Source organism: Lolium perenne, chromosome 6, assembly GCF_019359855.2.
Source record: "Lolium perenne isolate Kyuss_39 chromosome 6, Kyuss_2.0, whole genome shotgun sequence".
NCBI lineage: Eukaryota > Viridiplantae > Streptophyta > Magnoliopsida > Poales > Poaceae > Lolium > Lolium perenne.
The window spans coordinates 159344557-159366698 of record NC_067249.2 but is presented as its reverse complement, the minus strand read 5'-3'; the positions used below and the strand labels follow the sequence as shown (position 1 = coordinate 159366698).

General features: G+C 41.5%; 1 long non-coding RNA gene across 2 annotated transcripts; it reads left to right on the top strand.

Annotated features, from left to right (window-relative positions):
* Nucleotides 1-2307: 2307 nt before the first annotated feature.
* LOC127307073 (uncharacterized) lies at nucleotides 2308-19415 on the top strand. Of its 2 annotated transcripts, XR_011747384.1 has the most exons (5): nucleotides 2308-3141; nucleotides 17083-17317; nucleotides 17874-17939; nucleotides 18698-18847; nucleotides 18938-19415. It is a non-coding gene; the product is annotated as an uncharacterized lncRNA (long non-coding RNA). The 2 variants fall into 2 exon arrangements; XR_007855117.1 differs by having other exon boundaries at nucleotides 17083-17939.
* The last annotated feature ends 2727 nt before the right edge of the window (nucleotides 19416-22142 follow it).

Below are 22142 nucleotides of genomic sequence, written 5' to 3'. Positions count from 1 at the left end.
TGAAACGGCCCAAAAGTGGTATAATTTTGGTATAAACATGAGGCATACATATTTGCGGATTTCTTGAATGCATTATTTTCACCCTCTAACAATTATCAACTATCTTTCGCTTTCCTTTTTCTTTTTAGGGGATATAGTTTTGGCATATAGTTTATGTAATTTGAAACGGCCCAAAAGTGGTATAATTTCGGTATAAACATGAGGCATACATATTTGCGGATTTCAGTGAATGCATTATTGTCACCCCTCTAACAATTATCAACTATCTTTCGCTTTCCTTTTTCTTTTAGGGGATATAGTTTTGGCATATAGTTTCGGTAATTTGAAACGGCACACACTAATATAGTTCGGTGAGCAATGATAAGAATCCCTTGTATAAACATGAGGCATACATAAAGCATTCCAATATAGTTGGTAATTTCGGTGAATGCACACACTAACCATGAAAACAACTACAAGTACATGTAACTGAATAATGAATTTGTAACAAGGTATCCTTTGTAACAACTTCTAGCGCCTGGTGAGCAATGATAAGAATCCGATCGCAATTATACAACAGAAAAAACAACCAACTATCAGATTAGCTTGCTTCTTCAACTCGATCAGCTGCCTTAACTGCTTGTTCATTTTCTTCAGTTCTCCCTTCACTTCCACCAGTCCTACATTGGGAGCATTAGGCATAATCGGAACGGCTCCTCTCTCCGCCGCATTCTCTATAGCAAGTCCCCTTCCCAAATTGCGCTCCCCAATAGCGCAAATTGATTCCTGCAATTGAAGCCTCTGAACGTACACATCGATCCACTCGAAATGCCTGCATTTCTTCAGGATCAGAAAACAACAACGGGAACCCTAAATCCCAAATTCGAGGGAATAGCAAGAAAATCGAGAAGAAAACAGAGAAATTGGAGTGAGATCTAACCTTATCCCCCTCTCTATATGGCAAGCTCTCGCATGCAAGGAACTCACGTCCACAGTTGCCGTTCTCGTCTGTCTTATAGATCGACCGCTTCAGAGGCTCCTGGCGTGGGCAGTCAGGGAATCTTGTCAAAGGCACGGGTCCATACTGTGGCCATGAAGAACGGGAGGACGAAGAGAAACTAGACATCACCCGCCTGCCGGAGAAGGGCTGCGCCGGCGGAGAAGAAGAACAATGGGGCGCGGGAAAAGAAAGGGGAAGCAATGGCACGGGCACGGCACGGGCGCTGGGTTGGCTCGGGCTCCCATTTTGCAACGGTCACCCGGGTAAGCCGTGGGTCCGGCGCACTTAACGTGGACAAGTTGTGGGTCCCACGATGATCCTGGATAAGTGAAGACGTGTCCACTGCGGGCACCAACAGCGGCCCCACTTGTCGCACCAACCAACGTCAACTAAACGGGATTCCTTCCGTCCGAGCTCCTTCTCGCGGGGTTTCTGACATGTGGTCTTGGGGAAAACTGAGGAAAAACTAAGGGGCTGGGAAAATCGAGCACAACTAAGGAGCCAGGGGGCACGAAAATAGAAATCCCTATTAATAAACTGGAGCTAAACATGAGAGATCATGAACTACTAGACTTTCTTAAATGACATATACCTCACATGAACCAACTAAGCATGCTCACATGGATGAGTATATGTACAAAATGAAAACAAATAGAGTTCATACCAGCCTCTCACCACAGTCGAATTGTCGTAGATCGTCATTATTGCCTTTCACTTGTGTAGCTTGAATAATATGGAATGAAAACCACACTCCAGCCACCGAAGACCATTGAACTCCAAAATGAGCTTTACAAAATCAAAGAAGAACAACAAATATTTTTGGTGTTTGCAAATTGGAAACAAGAACAAAAGGAAACAAGCAAACAAAGCAAAATCTTTTTGGATTTTCTTATAGCAAACCAACGATAGCAAATAAAGCTATACTACCCGCGAAGACTGCTGCGATCCCCTATACTTGTGGGTCATCAAAGGGGGAGCCCCTTTGTGGAGCTCTCTCGAGGAAGAAGGTGAGACCTTCCTTCGTGGTGTGCCGCCTAGCCTCTTGTGTGAGGCTAGCACCTCCTCAACGTAGGCGTACTCCCTTTTGTGGGAGGAACTGCGGGAAACAAACCTCGCCTCGTCTCCACGCCCTCCGGTTGTCCCGCTCCTTCCTCTTACTATCATGCTTGGTTCCTTTACTTGTTGCACTTGTCTAGGATCATACTAGGATCACCTCGAGCATCAAATCTATCACCTTTACTTCCGTTGCACTAAAAATTGAAAAAGGCTAAAACTTTGCGTAGCGTCCACTCCCCCCCCTCTTGTTCGCTACGATCCATTCAGGCAACAAACAGAACATGCCCATAGTTTCATACTACATTGGTTTCCAATGGTATGTCTCTGCCGATCTCTTCATATCTCTGTTGAAAGTTTGAATTTATCATCTCCTATTAAACAAAGCCTCGGAATTTATGAGGGGTATTCATAATCATGGGAATTTATGATTACGATTTTAGTGCTATTCAAAGTGTTATGTATGCCTGTGCAAAATAAGTGTTGGTGACTAAAGAAAATCTTTATAGATGCTAGAACACCATACATGCTTGCCATGCTACGTCTACTTATGATATGAGCAAAGGTGTTAGTTGTAATTACTATACACTAAAGTAGTCTGTAAGATAGCCACATCGAGAAGAAGCAGACAACAACAGGTAACCTCTAAAAATTGTCATCTCATGAAAATTGAAGACTGAACCGCTAAACTCTTGATTCATTTACATAAGAGACGGTTTTGAGAACGCATATTACTATATTAGATTCATCAGAAGAAGTGCATCTACTGGCTACTTCTTTGATGTTGTGGGTAAAATGAAGTAATGCAGCTTAATTTTCAGTTATCTCCGGACATGTTGCCATTTTGTTGACATACTTCCATAATTCAGGCTAATTATATTATCTTTTCACCAGAAGACAATTGGTTATTAGGTGAGCACGTTGTACCTCAACACCTCCAAACCAACGAGCAAACCAGAAGCGTCGCCAGCTCCTACACGAGGACCCAAGCCCATCCTAGGTTATATTATTCCATTTGGTTCAGTGTCCATTGTAGTCGGGCAGATAAATTAAATTGACTTGGGTGTGGTCAGTTATATAAGGTGAACAGCTGAGCAGGTCACTTGCAGGTGTGTACTGATTCCTTACTGTAGATGCCTGCTGACCCACAAGTATAGGGGATCGCAACAGTCTTCGAGGGAAGTAAAACCCAATTTATTGATTCGACACAAGGGGAGACAAAGAATACTTGAAAGCCTTAACATTGGAGTTGTCAATTCAGCTGCACCTGGAAACAGACTTGCTCGCAAGAGTTTATCAGTAGTAACAATTTTATAGCAGTAGCGGTAGTGAAATATCAGTAGCAGTGTAACAAAGACAGCAGTAATGATTATAGTAAACAGCAGGATTAAAATACTGTAGGCACAGGGATGGATGAACGGGCGTTGCATGGATGAGAGAAACTCATGTAACAATCAAAGCACGGCATTTGCAGATAATAATAAAACGGTATCAAAGTACTAAGCAATCCATAGGCATGTGTTCCATATTTAGTCGTACGTGCTCGCAATGAGAAACTTGCACAACATCTTTTGTCCTACCAGCCGGTGGCAGCCGGGCCTCTAGGGAATCTACTGGAAATTAAGGTACTCCTTTTAATAGAGCACCAGAGCAAAGCATTAACACTCCGTGAACACATGTGATCCTCACATCACCGCCTTCCCCTCCGGTTGTCCCAATTTCTGTCACTTTGGGGCCTCGGTTCTGGACACAGCGACATGTGTATACAACTTGCAGGTAAGATCATAAAACAATGAATATCATCATGAAACAATAACATGTTCAGATCTGAGATCATGGCACTCGGGCCCTAGTGACAAGCATTAAGCATAACAAGTTGCAACAATATCATCAAAGTACCAATTACGGACACTAGGCACTATGCCCTAACAATCTTATGCTATTACATGACCAATCTCATCCAATCCCTACCATCCCCTTCAGCCTACAGCGGGGGAATTACTCACACATGGATGGTGGAAACATGGCTGGTCGATGGAGAGGCATCGGTGGTGATGATGGCGATGATCTCCTCCAATTCCCCGTCCCGGCGGAGTGCCAGAACGGAGTTTCTGGTCCCGAGACGGAGTTTCGCGATGGTGGCGGCGTTCTGGATGGTTTCTGGCGACTTCGACTTCCCGTCTCGCGTTTTTAGATAGAAACCCTTAAATAGTCCAGAGGGGGGCGTCAGAGGCTGGCCGAGGCGGCCACACAGTAGGGCAGCGCGCCCCCCCTCCAGGCTGCATCGGCCTAGTGTGCGGGGGCCCTGGGCCTCCCCCAGGCCAGCCCTTCTGGCTCCGTGAATCTTCTGGAAAAATAAGCCCTTCGACATAAATTCCGGGGATTTTCCTGAAAGTTGAATTTCTGCACAAAAACGAGACACCAGGGCAATTCTGCTGAAAACAGCGTTAGTCCGTGTTAGTTGTATCCAAAATACACAAATTAGAGGCAAAACAATAGCAAAAGTGTTCGGGAAAGTGGATACGTTTTGGACGTATCAACTCGCCCCAAGCTTAGCTTATTGCTTGTCCTCAAGCAATTCAGTTAACAACTGAGTGCGATAAAAGAACTTTCACGAACACATTTGTTCATATGATATAAATATTCTCATGATATGGGCAAGTACTTAGGCAATTCATAATAAGATACATGCAAATAAGATCATCTAATAGCTATGTAAATCATGGAAAGGTACCAACAGATTAATAATAAGCATCATGAATCATGTCTATCAGTAGGATTGCAATGTTCATAAAAGGATATGATAAAGTGGTATCTCGCTTGCCCATATTTGTTTAGCAAAACATAAATGCTCGGGCACCTCTGAAGTTCATGGAAAGACTAGAAGTAGAGATTGTCAAAGATAAAAGCATCAAAGTTATACCACAGTCAATCACATTTTGGGACAAGCATATTATACTAAGAATGACAGTTGTGCTCTCAAGAAAGTGCTCAAAGAAAGGATGGTGACTCAATGTAAAAGTAAAAGATTGACCCTTCGTAGAGGGAAGCAGGGATTAACATGCGCTAGAGCTTTTCATTTTTTAAACAGGAGTAAAATTATTTTGAGATGTGTTTGTTGTTGTCAACGAATGGTAATGGGTACACCAACTACCTCGCCAACTAGACTTTCAAGAGCGGCTCCCATGAAGGACGTTATTTCTACCAGCAAGGTAGATCATCCCTCTTCTCTTTTGTTTACACACGTATTTTAGTTTTATTATGGGTGACACTCCCCCAACCTTTGCTTACACAAGCCATGGCTAACCGAATCCTTGGGTGCCTTCCATCAATCTCATACCATGGAGGAGTGTCTATTTGCAAAATTAAGTTGCTTACTGATGAATCAGGGCAAAACATGTGAAGAGAATTAAGTTTGATTAATTGGGGCTGGGCACCCCGTTGCCAGCTCTTATTATGAAAGTCTGTCAAAAGTAAATGACAAGGTTGAAAGATAAACACCACATACTTCCTCATGAGCTATAAAACATTGACACAAATTGAGAAGCATTTTGAAGGTTTAAAGGTAGCGCATGAGAATTTACTTGGAATGGTTTGAAATGCCATGCATAGGTATTTATGGTGGACACTATGGAATAACTTGGTTTTCAGGGGTTTGGAAGCACGAGCAGCGTTCCCGCTCAGTACAAGTGAAGGCTAGCAATAGACTGGGGAGCGACAATGAAGAGAGCAGTCACTGTCATAATCATGCTTGCGGCAAAATAAATTAATGGAGGCATAAAAGTGATACAAGAACTCTGAGGCAAAGTAAATCATTGAGGCTTAATTGAGTTTTGTTCAGTCATATGCATGCGTGAGCATGTGCCAAGTCGATTCGAATGAATTATTCAGAGGAGGATACCACAATGTCATACCTATTTATGAATAAAACAATGCAAGCAAACATCCATGACATGCTACTCATATTAATAAGGGATTTCTATTTTTGTGCCCTCGGTTCCTTAGTTGTGCTCAGTTTTCCCCATCTCCTTAGTTTTTCCTCAGTTGTCCCCAAGTCCTTGTTTGAAACCCGCAGAAGCAGCTCCGACGGCAGGAATCCGTTAAGTTGACCGTTCCGTGCTGACGAGTGGGGTCGTGTTGTTTGTGGGGTCGCGTCGTGTGGGGCTAGTAGGAAGGAACCGCGTGGGACAGGACGAGACCATGTTTGTGTGGCCGTAGCGTGTGGGGCCGTAGCGTGTGGAGCTGTGTGGGTTTCTGTCTCTTTCGCCCAGATTAGCAGTTTTCAATGTACCTTTTTCCTCTCTCTCGCTCGATCTCATTCCTATTTGATAGCCCAAATTGGTAGCAAATCTAGAGCAGCTTCTCCTTCTGTTTTTTAATGCCATTCATTTCTTTATGCCTTCGTTTTTACCCAATCAGGTTGGAAATCTAGGGCACAAATCCAGAGAAAATATAGGATAAGCTTGCATAGAGCAGCCAACATAGCATAGATATATTCACGACAGATCCAACAGTAGTACCGATAGAACCCTACAACATAAGCTACATTTTACATGAATTTAAGCTGCTCTACAGATAGAGCAGTCACATACAGAGAGTGCAGTAGGCATGTTCAACGCCTCCAGGTTGCGCCTGTGACTACTTTGGAGGTTGCGCAGGTGAATCCCAAGTGCTTTGTGTTTGGCCATGAACGCATGCACGTTCACCGTCGTTCCAACTCTAGCGCCGCATCTGCCAATGGATTCAGCATGGTTCACCAGGCAGTTGAAGTCGGTGGCGCGGAGCTTCCTGTTGCAGAAGGGGCACTTGTAAATGCCTCGAGCAAAGGGGCCATTGTAATGGCCGGACTACAGCCTCCTGAGGACGTGACGAGTCTTGGTGTGGAAGGACTCGACGTCGCTGCTCTGCACCTGTCACGTAGCACCAAAGATCGTGCAAAAAACATGGAGTCAGTTGCAACGATGATGGAACAGAGAGTGAACAAAGATCATGCATGATAATATGGGCTCGAAAAAAAGAGGTAGCCTCACTTACATTGGACACACTTATATCCAGGATTTGAGTCAGTAAACCAAAGATCATGCACAACAAATTTGAACACACCAATTGTTTACTGACCAAACCCTGAATCAATTTGTGCCCAAATATTCATCATCATCGGCACAAATCTTAAACAAAAGCAAATCACAAGCACTAATAACGCAAGATCTAACACAAAAGGATTGAACTAGGAACAGACGCACCCTAATAACGCTAGATCTAACACAAATGGATTGAACTAGGAACAGACGAACCCTAATAACACTAGCTAACACAAAAGGATTGAAATGGGATAAGAACAAGGGAGCAAAGGGTTACCTCCCGCTCGTCGTCGACGATGCTGGTGTCGTAGGGGTTCTCCGGCGCGACGTACGGCACTGGTTCGTACGGGTCCCAAGCGACGGGGGCCTGGACGGTGGCGGCGGCCGATGCGCCGGCGGCTGATGCGCCGACTGCTACGTTGGAAGCAGCGACAGGGGCCTGGACGGGGGCAGCGGCCGATGCGCCGACAATGGGCATCTCATTCTTCTCCATCGCCGGCGGTTTTCTTCGGGGTTTTTTCTTCGGTTGTGGAGAAGATGATGGGACAGGAGAGGCGGTTGCAGTGAGAACGTGCGTCGAGGGAGAGGAAAAGGGCTCTATAAAGACGAAGGTGGCGTGTACCGCAACACGCGTCCGCTATGCACGGCTGCAGCGTGCACCGCGACACGAGTCTAACCCTGGGACGTTTGGTGTACTCAGTTATAACCTCGGGCCTTATACAGAAATTTTATCTGTACTCAGTTTTCCCCTCGAGTACTTAGACTGGCAAGTGCAATATACTCAGTTTTACCCTCAAGTAGCTAGTCAACAGAGAGTCAACAAATGAGATTAACATATCTAATTGAGGCATTTCATGCGCAAAAAAATTCAAAAAAATAAAAACATAGTGGCACCTACTCATGGAGTCTTCCTACGCAACCTGCCACCAAGAAAACCTTAACAAACATATATAAATCAAGTTTTACCACAAATTGCCACTTCTCAGAATCACTAGTGTAGCTATGAAGATGCATGGTTTTCCACTCAAACCCCTTTGCAAAACATCTTCCCCAAAAACATAGTTTGTCTAAATGATGCCATAATTGTCACACTCATGTATATTTGAATTGCAAATAATTTGATGTAGCCCAATATGAATTATATTGTACAAAACATGCATTTTTCATTTTGTAATTCTTTTTGTTTGAATCCCTTAGTCTATTTACTATTTATGTGCCCTTGGATTGTTAGTACTACTCAGTTTTGCCCTCAAGTTCTGTCACAAATGCTCTCAGAAGCCCAAACTTATCCTGATTGGTTGAGCCGTTGTCACACGGATCGACTCCACGAACCGTTGATCAACTGATCTAACGGGCAGTATACCCCTCCCCGTCTCTTCGTGGCCACCTCTCTCTCTCTTCGTGGCCACCCCTCTCTCTCTATCGGTGGATGCATTATTGTCACCCCTCTAACAATTATCAACTATCTTTCGCTTTCCTTTTTCTTTTAGGGGATAAAGTTATGGCATGTAGTTTTAGTAATTTGAAACGGCCCAAAAGTGGTATAATTTTGGTATAAACATGAGGCATACATATTTGCGGATTTCGGTGAATGCATTATTGTCACCCCCTAACAATTATCAACTATCTTTCGCTTTCCTTTTTCTTTTAGGGGATATAGTTTTGGCATATAGTTTCGGTAATTTGAAACAGCCCAAAAGTGGTATAATTTTGGTATAAACATGAGGCATACATATTTGCGGATTTCGGTGAATGCATTATTTTCACCCCTCTAACAATTATCAACTATCTTTCGCTTTCCTTTTTCTTTTAGGGGATATAGTTTTGGCATATAGTTTCGGTAATTTGAAACGACCCAAAAGTGGTATAATTTCGGTATAAACATGAGGCATACATATTTGCGGATTTCGATGAATGCATTATTGTCACCCATCTAACAATTATCAACTATCTTTCGCTTTCCTTTTTCTTTTAGGGGATATAGTTTTGGCATATAGTTTCGGTAATTTGAAACGGCACACACTAATATAGTTCGGTGAGCAATGATAAGAATCCCTTGTATAAACATGAGGCATACATAAAGCATTCCAATATAGTTGGTAATTTCGGTGAATGCACACACTAACCATGAAAACAACTACAAGTACATGTAACTGAATAATGAATTTGTAACAAGGTATCCTTTGTAACAACTTCTAGCGCCTGGTGAGCAATGATAAGAATCCGATCGCAATTATACAACAGAAAAAACAACCAACTATCAGATTAGCTTGCTTCTTCAACTCGATCAGCTGCCTTAACTGCTTGTTCATTTTCTTCAGTTCTCCCTTCACTTCCACCAGTCCTACATTGGGAGCATTAGGCATAATTGGAACGGCTCCTCTCTCCGCCGCATTCTCTACAGCAAGTCCCCCCCTCCCAAATTGCGCTCCCCAATAGCGCCAATTGATTCCTGCAATTGAAGCCTCTGAACGTACACATCGATCCACTCGAAATGCCTGCATTTCTTCAGGATCAGAAAACAACAACGGGAACCCTAAATCCCAAATTCGAGGGAATAGCAAGAAAATCGAGAGAAAACAGAGAAATTGGAGCGAGATCTAACCTTATCCCCCTCTCTATATGGCAAGCTCTCGCATGCAAGGAACTCACGTCCACAGTTGCCGTTCTCGTCCGTCTTACAGATCGACCGCTTCAGAGGCTCCTGGCATGGGCAGTCAGGGCATCTTGTCAAAGGCACGGGTCCATACTGCGGCCATGAAGAACGGGAGGTCGAAGAGAAACTAGACATCACCCGCCTGCCGGAGAAGGGCTACCGATGGCGGAGAAGAAGAACAATGGGGCGCAGGAAAAGAAAGGGGAAGCAATGGCACGGGCACGGGCACGGGTACGGGAGTGGGGCTGGCTCGGGCTCCCATTTTGCAACGGTCACCTGGGTAAGCTGTGGGTCCGGCGCACTTAACGTGGACAAGTTGTGGGTCCCACGATGATCTGGATAAGTGAAGACGTGTCCACTGCGGGGCACCAACAGTGGCCCCACTTGTCAGCACCAACCAACGTCAACTAAACGGGATTCCTTCCATCCGAGCTCCTTCTGCGGGTTTCAGACAGGGTCTTGGGGAAAACTAAGGAAAAACTAAGGGGCTGGGGAAAACTGAGCACAACTAAGGAGCCAGGGGCACGAAAATAGAAATCCCTATTAATAAACTGGAGCTAAACATGAGAGATCATGAACTACTAGACTTTCTTAAATGACATATACCTCACATGAACCAACTAAGCATGCTCACATCGATGAGTATATGTACAAAATGAAAACAAATAGAGTTCATACCAGCCTCTCACCACAGTCGAATTGTCGTAGATCGTCATTATTGCCTTTCACTTGTGTAGCTTGAATAATATGGAATGAAAACCACGCTCCAGCCACCGAAGACCATTGAACTCCAAAATGAGCTTTACAAAATCAAAGAAGAACAACAAATATTTTTGGTTTTTTCAAATTGGAAACAAGAACATAAGGAAACAAGCAAACAAAGCAAAATCTTTTTGGATTTTCTTATAGCAAACCAACGATAGCAAATAAAGCAAAATAAAAGCAAGAACCCAAAATAAACAAATGGTGAAGAGAAACAACATAAATATTTTTGGTCTTTTTGTGTTTTAGGAAAGAAACAAAGCAAAAACAAGAAAATGAAAACTAAAAGAGTCACATAAACACAAAGCAGCAGGAATTCGTCAAACTTGACAGCAGTACAGTAATCGATTTTTAAGAAATTCTTCCGATGCTCAGCTCGAAAAGTGTTCAACTAATGAAAGTTAGATAACAACCTGGGGAACATGCACAAAAATTGGCTTCGCAAAATAACGTTTCTGGCTGTTTTTGAGAATTTTTTTTGGTATCAGTCTAGAATCTGTTTTCAGGCAGCACCTCCCCAAATATCATCTCCCTCTTATTAGAAAACCACTTTAAGAAGCTAAACAAGTATGTACAAGTATCCAGCAACTATAATATGCAAAGAATGAGTGATGCCGGTATACCCCCCCCCCCAAGCTTAGGCTTTTGGCCTAAGTGGAGATCAACCCAGCGAGGGTCGGGGTTCCACGCCGGTGGATCATACATGGCGTAGTCATAATAAGGTCCCGGTGCAGAAGAAAAGGGTGAAGGCTCCTCATGCCCAAAATGCTGATGCAAAGAACTTGTTGCATCGGATGACGAGTCGAGGTGTTCCTCGGCCTCCTCCGTTCCGTCTCTTGCATGATGGCCATCTCCCTCTATGTATGCATTGAGTTCACCTTCCGTGACTGACCAATCCTTCCACTATCCTCTGAGAAGCTTCTTCCTTGACAAATCATCTTATAGAGACTCAAGAGCTCTTGCGGTAGTCCCCTAACCTTCTCGCATGATCCCCATTGTGGCACTCTAATTGCTGCACAAAAATCATCAAAAGGCAAGTTGACAGTTTTATTATAAATTTTGTATCGAACCATGGGGTTAGATTGAGACCAATTGAATTCAAAATCCTGCACTACAGACATGGTCAGTTTTGCATATTGGTAAGGTTCACCAACAACAAAACTTTCCAACCCTGCATTGGAAATCAGTTTTTGAACATCTCGCAAGATTCCTGCACTCCTCATAAAATCAACGCACGGGTAGTAAGGGTATACTCCCTCTTCGCGGTGAACTCTCATAACTTGTTGCACCTCCAATTCTTGTTGGTTTAGTTGATGACTATTCCACTCCATTTTCGGAGAGCAAATGTGCCAAATTTCAGACATAAATCTGGGCTGAGCAAAGAGATCGAGAAATCTTGAGCTCTTGAGCAGAAACGCGAGTGAGAGAAAGCTGGTGCGAGTTTTTTCGGGAGAGAGAATGAGATGGGAGGAAGAGATGAAGTGGTGGGGCAAGGAGGGCCCCACACAACCGGGTGGCGCGCCCCCCTTGCTGGCCGCGCCGGCTGGTGGGGTGCCACCCTGGGGTGCCCCACTGGTCATCCCCAGGTGCTCCCAGGTGCCTCTTCGAAAAATAAGACCAACGGTATAATTTTTGTGAATTTTTGAAAACTTTGAAAAATGCACATTTCTGGGTGTTAAATTTATTATTACTGGGCAGAAAAAGATTTTGAAATCTCTATACAACTAAAGAACTTTGCAAATCAAAAAGTGCTACAGCAAGTAGAACAAGTGGAGGAAGAAATAAATGTTGTTTAGCTCCTCTATGCATATAAAATATATTTGTTAACAAGGTTGATCAAGTCTTGCCACCAAATAAATTTTACATAGCATAAGAAGAAATAAACCTCAAATCAATCATGTTACCTTGAATTGTATTGATATGGATCCAATCATAATATTTTGATATCCTTCTTTAGGCTCATATATAGGACAATCAATAGCTCCAACTTTGATAGTTCTCACATTAGAAATTGTATTAACTCCACATACTTTATCAATCCTCTTGGGGAAATAAACGGTATGTTCCTTGTCATCAACATTGAAGGTAACTTTTCCTTTATTGCAATCAATAACAGCCCCTGCGGTGTTAAGAAAAGGTCTCCCAAGAATAATAGACATTTTATCATCTTCAGGCATTTCCAGCACAACAAAATCAGTTAATATCAAGCAGTTATTAGTAACTTGAACATGAACATCCTCACATATACCAACAGGAATAGGAGTAGATTTATCAGCCATTTGCAAAGATATATCAGTCGGTATCAACTTATCTAAATAAAGTCTCTTGTAAAGAGAAAAAGGCATAACACTAACACCCGCTCCCAAATCACATAGAGCAGTTCTAACATAATTATTCTTAATAGAACAAGGAATAGTTGGTATACCTGGGTCGCCCAACTTCTTTGGAACTTTTCCATTGAAAGAGTAATTAGCAAGCATAGTGGAAATCTCCTCATTAGGAATTTTCCTTTTGTTAGAGACAATATCTTTCATATACTTTGAATAAGGAGGCAATTTAATAGCATCAGTCAAAGGGATTTGCAAGAATAAAGGTTTCATCCAATCGCAAAATTTATTATAGTGTTCTTCTTCCTTTGATTTTAGTTTCTTAGTAGGAAAAGGCATTTGTTTTTGAACCCATGGTTCTCTTTCATTACCATGTTTCTTAGAAATAAAGTCTTCTTTAGTATACTTTTTATTTTTAGCATGCTTTTCAGGTTCATCTTCAACTTCTTCTTTATCAGAAGCATCATTCTTATCATTATCTTTATCATGTTCATTACCACTTTCAGCTTCAACATCAGAAATAGAAATACTATTAGGATCATTAACAGGTTCAGAGGATTCTACAACATTTTTATGTTTCTTCTTCTTTTTCTTAGAAGGAGCACTAGGTTCAATTCGTTGAGAATCTTGTTCAACTCTTTTGGGATGCCCCTCAGGATATAGAGGATCCTGAGTGGAAACACCGCCTCTAGTTGTTACTTCATAAGCATGTTTCTCTTTAGAACTATTTTTTAACAAGTCATTTTGCACTTTAGTGAGTTGATCAATTTGAGTTTGAACCATATGAAAATGTTTAACAAGCATCTTAACATCATTGGAGGTTCTCTCCACAATATCATGCAAATAACTAATAGCTTGAGAATTTTCCATTAAATGATTCTCTACTGTCATATTAAAATTTTCTTGCTTAACAATATAATTATCAAACTCATCTAAGCATTGAGCAGGAGGTTTTGAATACGGAATATCTTCCCTAGTAAAGCGTTGAAGAGAGTTTACCTCAATCGTGGATGAAGGGGGAATTATCTTACATAAATCTTCTATGGGAGGTAAGTTCTTCACATCTTCAGATTTAATACCTTTCTCCTTAAGATATTTCTTGGCTTCCCTCATATCTTCATCATTTAATTTAATTAAACCCCTCTTCTTCAATATTGGCGTCGGAGCTGGTTCAGGTGTAGTCCAATCATCATGATTCTGGCCTATTTTAGCCAATAATTCTTCAACTTCGTCTGGAGTTCTTTTCCTGAAAACACAACCAGCACAACTATCCAAATATGCTCTAGACTCAACGGTTAGTCCGCTATAAAATATATCAAGTAAATCATGCTTTTCTAGATCATGTCCAGGTCGAGTTCTGATAAGAGAGCAAAATATTGCCCATGCTTTAGGCAATTTCTCTCCATCTTCCTGGTCAAAGCTATAAATTTTCTGCAAAGCAATATGTTGAGCACTAGCAGGAAAGTATTTCCGAAAGAAAACATCAAGCAAACCGCTTGGACTATCAATAGAACCAGGAGGCAAACTGTTATACCAAGTTTTAGCATCATCCTTTAATGAGAAAGGGAAAATTTTAGCAACAAAATAAGTACGCATCTTGACATCATCAGAAAACAAGCTACTCAAAGTAGAAAGTTCATTCATGTGTTCTACAGCACTTTCTTTTTCAGTACCACAAAAGGGTGTTTTCTCAACAATAGCTATATGAGAAAGATCAAGAGAAAAATCATAATCTTTATCCTTAATGTTTATAGGAGATGTGGCAAATTTAGGATCAGGAGACATTTTATATCTAACAGTATGTTGTGCAAGAAACTTTTTAATTTTTCTTGCATCAGCAGTAGCATTGCATCTATCAATAAAATCATCATCAAGCTCCACATAATCCCCATCAGGATCATCACTAGAGTATTCAACAGACTCAGGTGAATTAACAGGTGTAGCAGCATTTTCATTAGGAGTTTCAGTATTTTCAATTTGTCTAGACCTAGCAATTGTAGCATCTAGAAAAGATCCCAATAAACCACTATCATCAAGCACAACAGAAGCATCATCAAAATTATAAGAGTTTTCAGATTCAGCAGAAGTACCAGCAAGTGAAGCTTGTGGTGGTGAAACAAGTTGACTTATCACAGATGGTGAATCAAGAGCAGCAGAGGTACTCAGAGTTGTACCTTTTCTTGTAGTGGATGGTAATATGGCGACCTTTAGGATCGCGAGATTTACCCATGATGGAGAATTTGCAGCGAACAATATCAATCCAAGTGAACTTCAGAATAAAGCTATGCTCCCCGGCAACGGTGCCAGAAAATAGTCTTGATGACCCACAAGTATAGGGGATCGCAACAGTCTTCGAGGGAAGTAAAACCCAATTTATTGATTCAACACAAGGGGATACAAAGAATACTTGAAAGCCTTAACAGCGGAGTTGTCAATTCAGCTGCACCTGGAAATAGACTTGCTCGCAAGAGTTTATCAGTCGTAACAATTTTATAGCAGTAGCAGTAGTGAAATATCAGCAACAGTGTAACAAAGACATCAGTAATGATTATAGTAAACACCAGGATTAAAATACTGTAGGCACAGGGATGGATGAACGGGCGTTGCATGGATGAGAGAAACTCATGTAACAATCAAAGCACGGCATTTGCAGATAATAATAAAACGGTATCCAAGTACTAAGCAATCCATAGGCATGTGTTCCATATTTAGTCGTACGTGCTCGCAATGAGAAACTTGCACAACATCTTTTGTCATACCAGCCGGTGGCAGCCGGGCCTCTAGGGAATCTACTGGAAATTGAGGTACTCCTTTTAATAGAGAACCGGAGCAAAGCATTAACACTCCGTGAACACATGTGATCCTCACATCACCGCCTTCCCCTCCGGTTGTCCCAATTTCTGTCACTTTGGGGCCTCGGGTTCCGGACAGCGACATGTGTATACAACTTGCAGGTAAGATCATAATACAATGAATATCATCATGAAACAATAACATGTTCAGATCTGAGATCATGGCACTCGGGCCCTAGTGACAAGCATTAAGCATAACAAGTTGCAACAATATCATCAAAGTACCAATTACAGACACTAGGCACTATGCCCCATGACCAATCTCATCCAATCCCTACCATCCCCTTCAGCCTACAGCGGGGGAATTACTCACACATGGATGGTGGAAACATGGCTGGTCGATGGAGAGGCGTCGGTGGTGATGATGGCGATGATCTCCTCCAATTCCCCGTCCCGGCGGAGTGCCAGAATGGACTTTCTGGTCCCGAGACGGAGTTTCGCGATGGTGGCGGCATTCTGGATGGTTTCTGGCGACTTCGACTTCCCTTCTTGCGTTTTTAGATCGAAACCCTTAAATAATCCAGAGGGGGCGTCAGAGGCTGGCCGAGGCGGCCACACAGTAGGGCGGCGCGCCCCCCTCCAGGCCGCGCCGGCCTAGTGTGTGGGGGCCCTGGGCCTCCCCCAGGCCCGCCCTTCTGGCTCCGTGAATCTTCTGGAAAAATAAGCCCTTCGACATAAATTCCATGGATTTTCCTGAAAGTTGAATTTCTGCACAAAAACGAGACACCAGGGCAATTCTGCTGAAAACAGCGTTAGTCCGTGTTAGTTGTATCCAAAATACACAAATTGGAGGCAAAACAATAGCAAAAGTGTTCGGGAAAGTGGATACGTTTTGGTCGTATCAATGCCAAAGCCCACTTTACTCTCATTGGTATGAATAATTCAATGATGTTTCAAAGTAATTTGATGTTCACAGAGTAGACAATTGGTTAGCATGGTTTCTTTCTTTTTCACAAACTTGGAGTAAATTAGTTCAAATACAACTCAGGTTCTTCAATCCTCTACAATTAGTTGAGCACCAACAAAATCAGAAAAGCCCACCCTTCAAACAAGCTACAGATTCCAATTAAGTTCTAACCACCCAAGTACTTCTATAATTTGTATCATGATCACAAACGAAGCGTCATTGACATGGGACCTTCCCTTTATTGTCAGGCTATAACTTGAATGTTATTAGAAGCTTTGGTGTATTGAATCATTTCTTTATATAGTTCAATGTGGCCTATAGCATATCCTTATGAAGAGCTACAACATATGTCTAATCAAGGTTATCAATATTGAAAGAAGTTGCTTCTTAACAAACAACATAAGCCTAGGATCATTTTGGAACATCACGCTCGATTTGATCAATCTGAACAATGCCCCTGACCAGGTGGAACCTCCAGAAATTGTGTGCACCCGGGAGGGGCGAAGAGGCTTGGGGGAGGACGCCTTGACGCTGGCAAATAATGGTCGGGCATTCGTTTCCTTTGGGATCCTAGAGTTTTATATGATGAATCTGGGATCGAGTTCTTTGATTTGTTGGTGCAGATCAAGGAGTGTATAAGTGGGCTATCACTGCAGCAGTAAGGAGATGACGTAGCAACAACACATAGTAGTGCTTACAAGTGAGGGGATTCCCATTGGTTTGCATGTTGCGGCATTTTTTAGATTTATTTAGGGCAAATTTCTGTTGTTTTATGGCCTGTTTGGAGGTTTATATTGCTACTTTGCCATGTAGACCCTTTTATTCACGATCCGAATCAACATGAAAAATGGAATTGAAGGTTTATGAGGACGTGTCTAACCTGCAATCCCACATGATTTTTTTGCACCATATGCATTTTCCAACAGAACAATAGAAATTATCTACTAATCAGGGTGCATAGGAATAACTCATACACGCAATTCCTACATATGGAGAGTCAAAAGACTGACATACTACTTTTGTCGAATGCATGCAGGAGCACTATAGCTGCCCCATTATATTAGAGGAGAAAGAAATACACTACAAGAATATAGAACCTGATCATGCTACAATTTTTTTTCTGTTTGTTTCAAATTATATTTCTTTTCTTGGGTGAACACAATATAATACTCATTATATTAAAAAATGTTCTTTTTGCAAAAAGAATCCTAGAACCCATGAAGAGTTTGTGAGTAATATTTATTGTACTTATGCAGAATGCTTCTATTTGAACTTTGATGCCCTCATGGTGCTATGACTGCAAGATATTTGAACAAAAAGAGGTGAGTTTTGAGTTTTTGCCATGCAAGTTAATTATATGGCTTTGTTTACCAAATTACATTTCAATTAAACAAAGTTTGATCTTATTACTCTCGAGTGTAAGTTGTTCTACATACCTTGTTTAAAGATCTATCATGGCCATTACCGCCTCATTAAATTCAAATATAGTTTATGCAGCCCCTGTTAAGATGTGTCTAAAAATAGGATCTCTAACTTCTTTATCGTCTACTCTTAACTATAATTGGATTTAGAATGGGCCATACCTCAAATTATCATGTTAGCCAGTTTACAGAGTGTCCAAGTCACAAAGTGAGATTGCAGTGTATTCATGGAATATATTCTTCTCCCTGTAATTGAGATTCCCTTCTGATTTTTAAATCGAAATTTGTGTTCTTCTGCTTAGTAAGTATAACCACTCTATAAGAATGAATAATGTGATAATGGTGACTTGTTACAAGATCCAAGCAGGATACATAACATGTTGTATAAAAAAGCTCTTAGTTGACTGCACTTATGATGTCCCATGCCAATACAAACAGGGGTGTGATAGGATGACAACAAGTTTTAGTCCCACTTTTAATACACCAAGTTACTTTTATCCCAGTCACTTCTCATTCGACCCAAAACCAGCTTACGGAAAATTAAGAGAATGAAGGATGCTACATCATGTTTATGATAGAGGCATATAGTTATCTCTATTGCATTCTTAATAAGCTGCTTCCTTGCTGCTTATATTGATGTATCTATCACTTCCATGTAGGGCATCATATCAGGGAGACAAGCTGGAGTTGGATGAGAATTGATGGATGAGCTTGAATTTCTTGATGTTGCACTGTTAATGTGGAGCTGGAGAACATGACATATAATCTCTCCATGATGAATTTTTTCAGGGAGAGAACAAGTGTATGTAGTATGTACCACTCTGTTTGCACCTTCACCTATAAAATCTATTGATTATTCATGATGCATCAATTGGTTTTTATTTTGTTACATGAACAAGAAAAGGGGTGCTCCGCATGTTTAGTAGGAAGGCAGAGGAGGGGCCGGGGAAACCGGAGAGGGCGTAAGGAAGACAACGCGGTCATTGGTGGCGGCAGCCGGACTAAGGCATGGTGGTGGTGGTGCTTGAGCGTGGGTGTCTCCTCCGGAAGGAGATGGCGCCTTCTTATTATACCATAGAGGATGGGGTAACCCGCCAGGTCAGGGACATGTCAATTCCTGGTGTATCTGGTGATTCAGGGTGTGGTTGAACATCAGTGGCATGGGACTCCACCTGGCCTCACCTTCTGTGTTAAAATGATGGCTCACAAGACTGATCTAATATGCTTTGGAAGATCTTATGTTTTTGTAAACGACCTGATGGCAAGTTGCTTTGCCTAATATAATGTAAGTTGTTTGTGTTGGTCTCCACAAAATTGAGAGTTGCTTGGAGGGATATTTGTGCAAAAATTTATTTAAGAGTAACTTGTGTTTGGTTATTCCTTTTTTGTGTGTTAGTTCAATCCATAGTTATGTGTGACTGAAAGGAAAATAAAATTGTGAAGGAGAAGAAATACGACATGTATCATTTTACATCTAGATGCATTTTGAAGTGTATACAATGTTGCATTATATCTAGATCCTTTCATACGTATATCAAGTTAGGAGTTTGTAATGAGTTGATGGGTCAACTGTAATGCTATGCTTAAAATAAAGAAATAGAGGAAACATGGTTTCCTTTAAGACTTTCCAGTTGTGAAGTTATTTTAAAATTTGTTAGGTATTCACAATTGAAAGGCTGTACGCAGCAGCCAAGGCCTCCCTACTCCACCTCTTCTACCTATATCCCACCTCTTTTGCCTCTGGTTAGCACTCATCATTGAAGGGGGGCAGCCGAGATGTCTCGACATCGACGGCGTTGGATTCTAGCATGTGAATGAATGAACTATAGATGCGACGCAGCGAGGTTTAACTAACAAAAATTGCAGGCATAAAAATCAAGACAGGAAAAAAATTGCGTACATAGATTCATCAAGCCTGGCTGCCGCCGTCAAATAGGGTAACAATGCGAGCGGGGAGTTAGAGGAATCACACGGTGGAGGGTGGCCGCAGGGGATGGTTGCCTTCCGCTTCTGATTTGTCGCGATGGTGGGCCCTCTTGCCTTCGATTTCCACCGTGGTTTAAGTTGATACATTACGTTTGTTTGTCTAAAAGAAATAAATTTAAAAAATTAGCTTTCAATAACCGATCACGGTGAATCTCAAAATTTTAATATTTCACTATTTTTAAAATAATAGAAAATAAAAAGGTTGCGTGCTAAAAGTTGCTTGTTTGTAACAAAAATAAATCGTGCAAAAAATGATCATGTTGTCCAACAATTGTTCATGGACATTCAAAAAATTGTTCATTATTTTACAAAAATATTCTATTTCCAAAATAGGTTCACCAATTCAAAAAAATCATACATTTCAAGAAATTTGAATTACATATGTGCATTGAGAAATAAAACTTGAGTACCCGTGGCAACGGATGGGCATTTGTACTAGTTTTATTATAGAAAATCGAATTATATCACCAAACAAACGTGAACACTCAAAGATAGACGAAAAACGAGTTGTCCTAAAAACTTTGCAGATAGATACCAAAATAATAGAAAAATACGGATCTATCCTTATGGGTTTCTGCCCCCTTTAAAGCTAGCAACCACTGCCAAACTCAAACGCCGTATAGACGCATGTTGAAAGAGACGCCAAGCAAACATAGTTACTGTAGGTCATAGTTACGAAAAAACAACAACAAAAACAAAATATAATCTCTCTCTCCGGTGCGGTACAATAAGACATAATTACCATAAAACAACAACAGCAAACAAAAAATATATAAAATCGTCAAATAATCGCCCCAACCACCACATCCAAGTGCGGTGTGCCGTTGTGTGCCCCTGCCTAGTTTAAAATGTATGAATTAAAGTATAATATTGTGAATCGATTGGCAATTTATATTTTTTATTTAGCCTACTTTTATGCACAACGTCTAGTAAAAAAGTTTGAGTGTGCCTACCCTCAAGTTTTTTCCTGCGTCCGCCACTGCACTGTACTATTTACAATCTCTGGCATTTCTCCTCCCTCCAAAAATTTCCGAATAGCTAAACAAATATCATTCTTCAAAATGTCCCAATATTTGATATAAAATCCCGCTGTAAATCCATCTGATCCCGGAGACTTATTTGGATGCATCATAAATAAGGCCTTCTCTATCTCAAAATCTGTAAACGGAGTACAAAGCTGCTCGTTCATCTCCACCGTAACCTTTTATGGTACAAATTTAGTAATTACTTTTGGCCTAGTAATTTCCTAGGCGGAGAAAAGACTAGTATAGAAATTAGAAACCAAGGATTCTAATTCAGCTTGAGTGGCGACATAAGTACCATCCTCTTTACACAGCGAAATGATCTTATTCGATCTTGATCGCTCTCTTGCCTTTGCATGAATGTATGCAGTATTGCGATCACCCTCGGCGAGCCAGAGAACTCGTGATCGTTGTTTCACCACAGTCTCTTCTCTAAGTTATGATAATTTATTCATCAGCACCTTCTCTTCACGTGATGGGCCAGCACGAATAGATATGGCCCTAGTCCGCTCAAGTTTCTCACCCAAGCTACGAAGTTGCTTCTTAACCGATCCAAATTCTTCCCAGCTCCACTGAGTAAGGGTCTGTTTATTTGGCCTGCAGCTTTTGAGAAGCAGCTGTAGCTGTTAAGCTGTGGAAAAACAGCTGTGAGAAGCAGCTGTGAGAAGCAGAAATTTGATGTTTGGCAGGAGTGCTGTTAATAGCTGCTGCAGCTGTGATGAAGGATGAAATCTCTGAAATGCCCCTGAATTCTGAAGAAGTTGTATAAATGCCGATTTGACACGAATCAACTATTTCTGACTGTTTTACGAGACTTGTTCATATTAAATATAAAACATTAATATATTCAAGATAATACGAGAGTGTTGTGACATTTATATTACAAGACACGTCTCATCAACCCAAAAGAGCAACAAGTTTTTCACTTCTTCACATGTACCCAAAAGAGATAGAAGTGTTCTAATGTCAAGACACCTCCACTTGCCGCGAACAAAGCATTAGCTATGTTGTCACGAGTGTTGTTCATGGTAACATGATCCCCTCCTAAATTGTCGCCTACATTGCCCCCGGATGTGGAACTAACATGCCTCGGAGG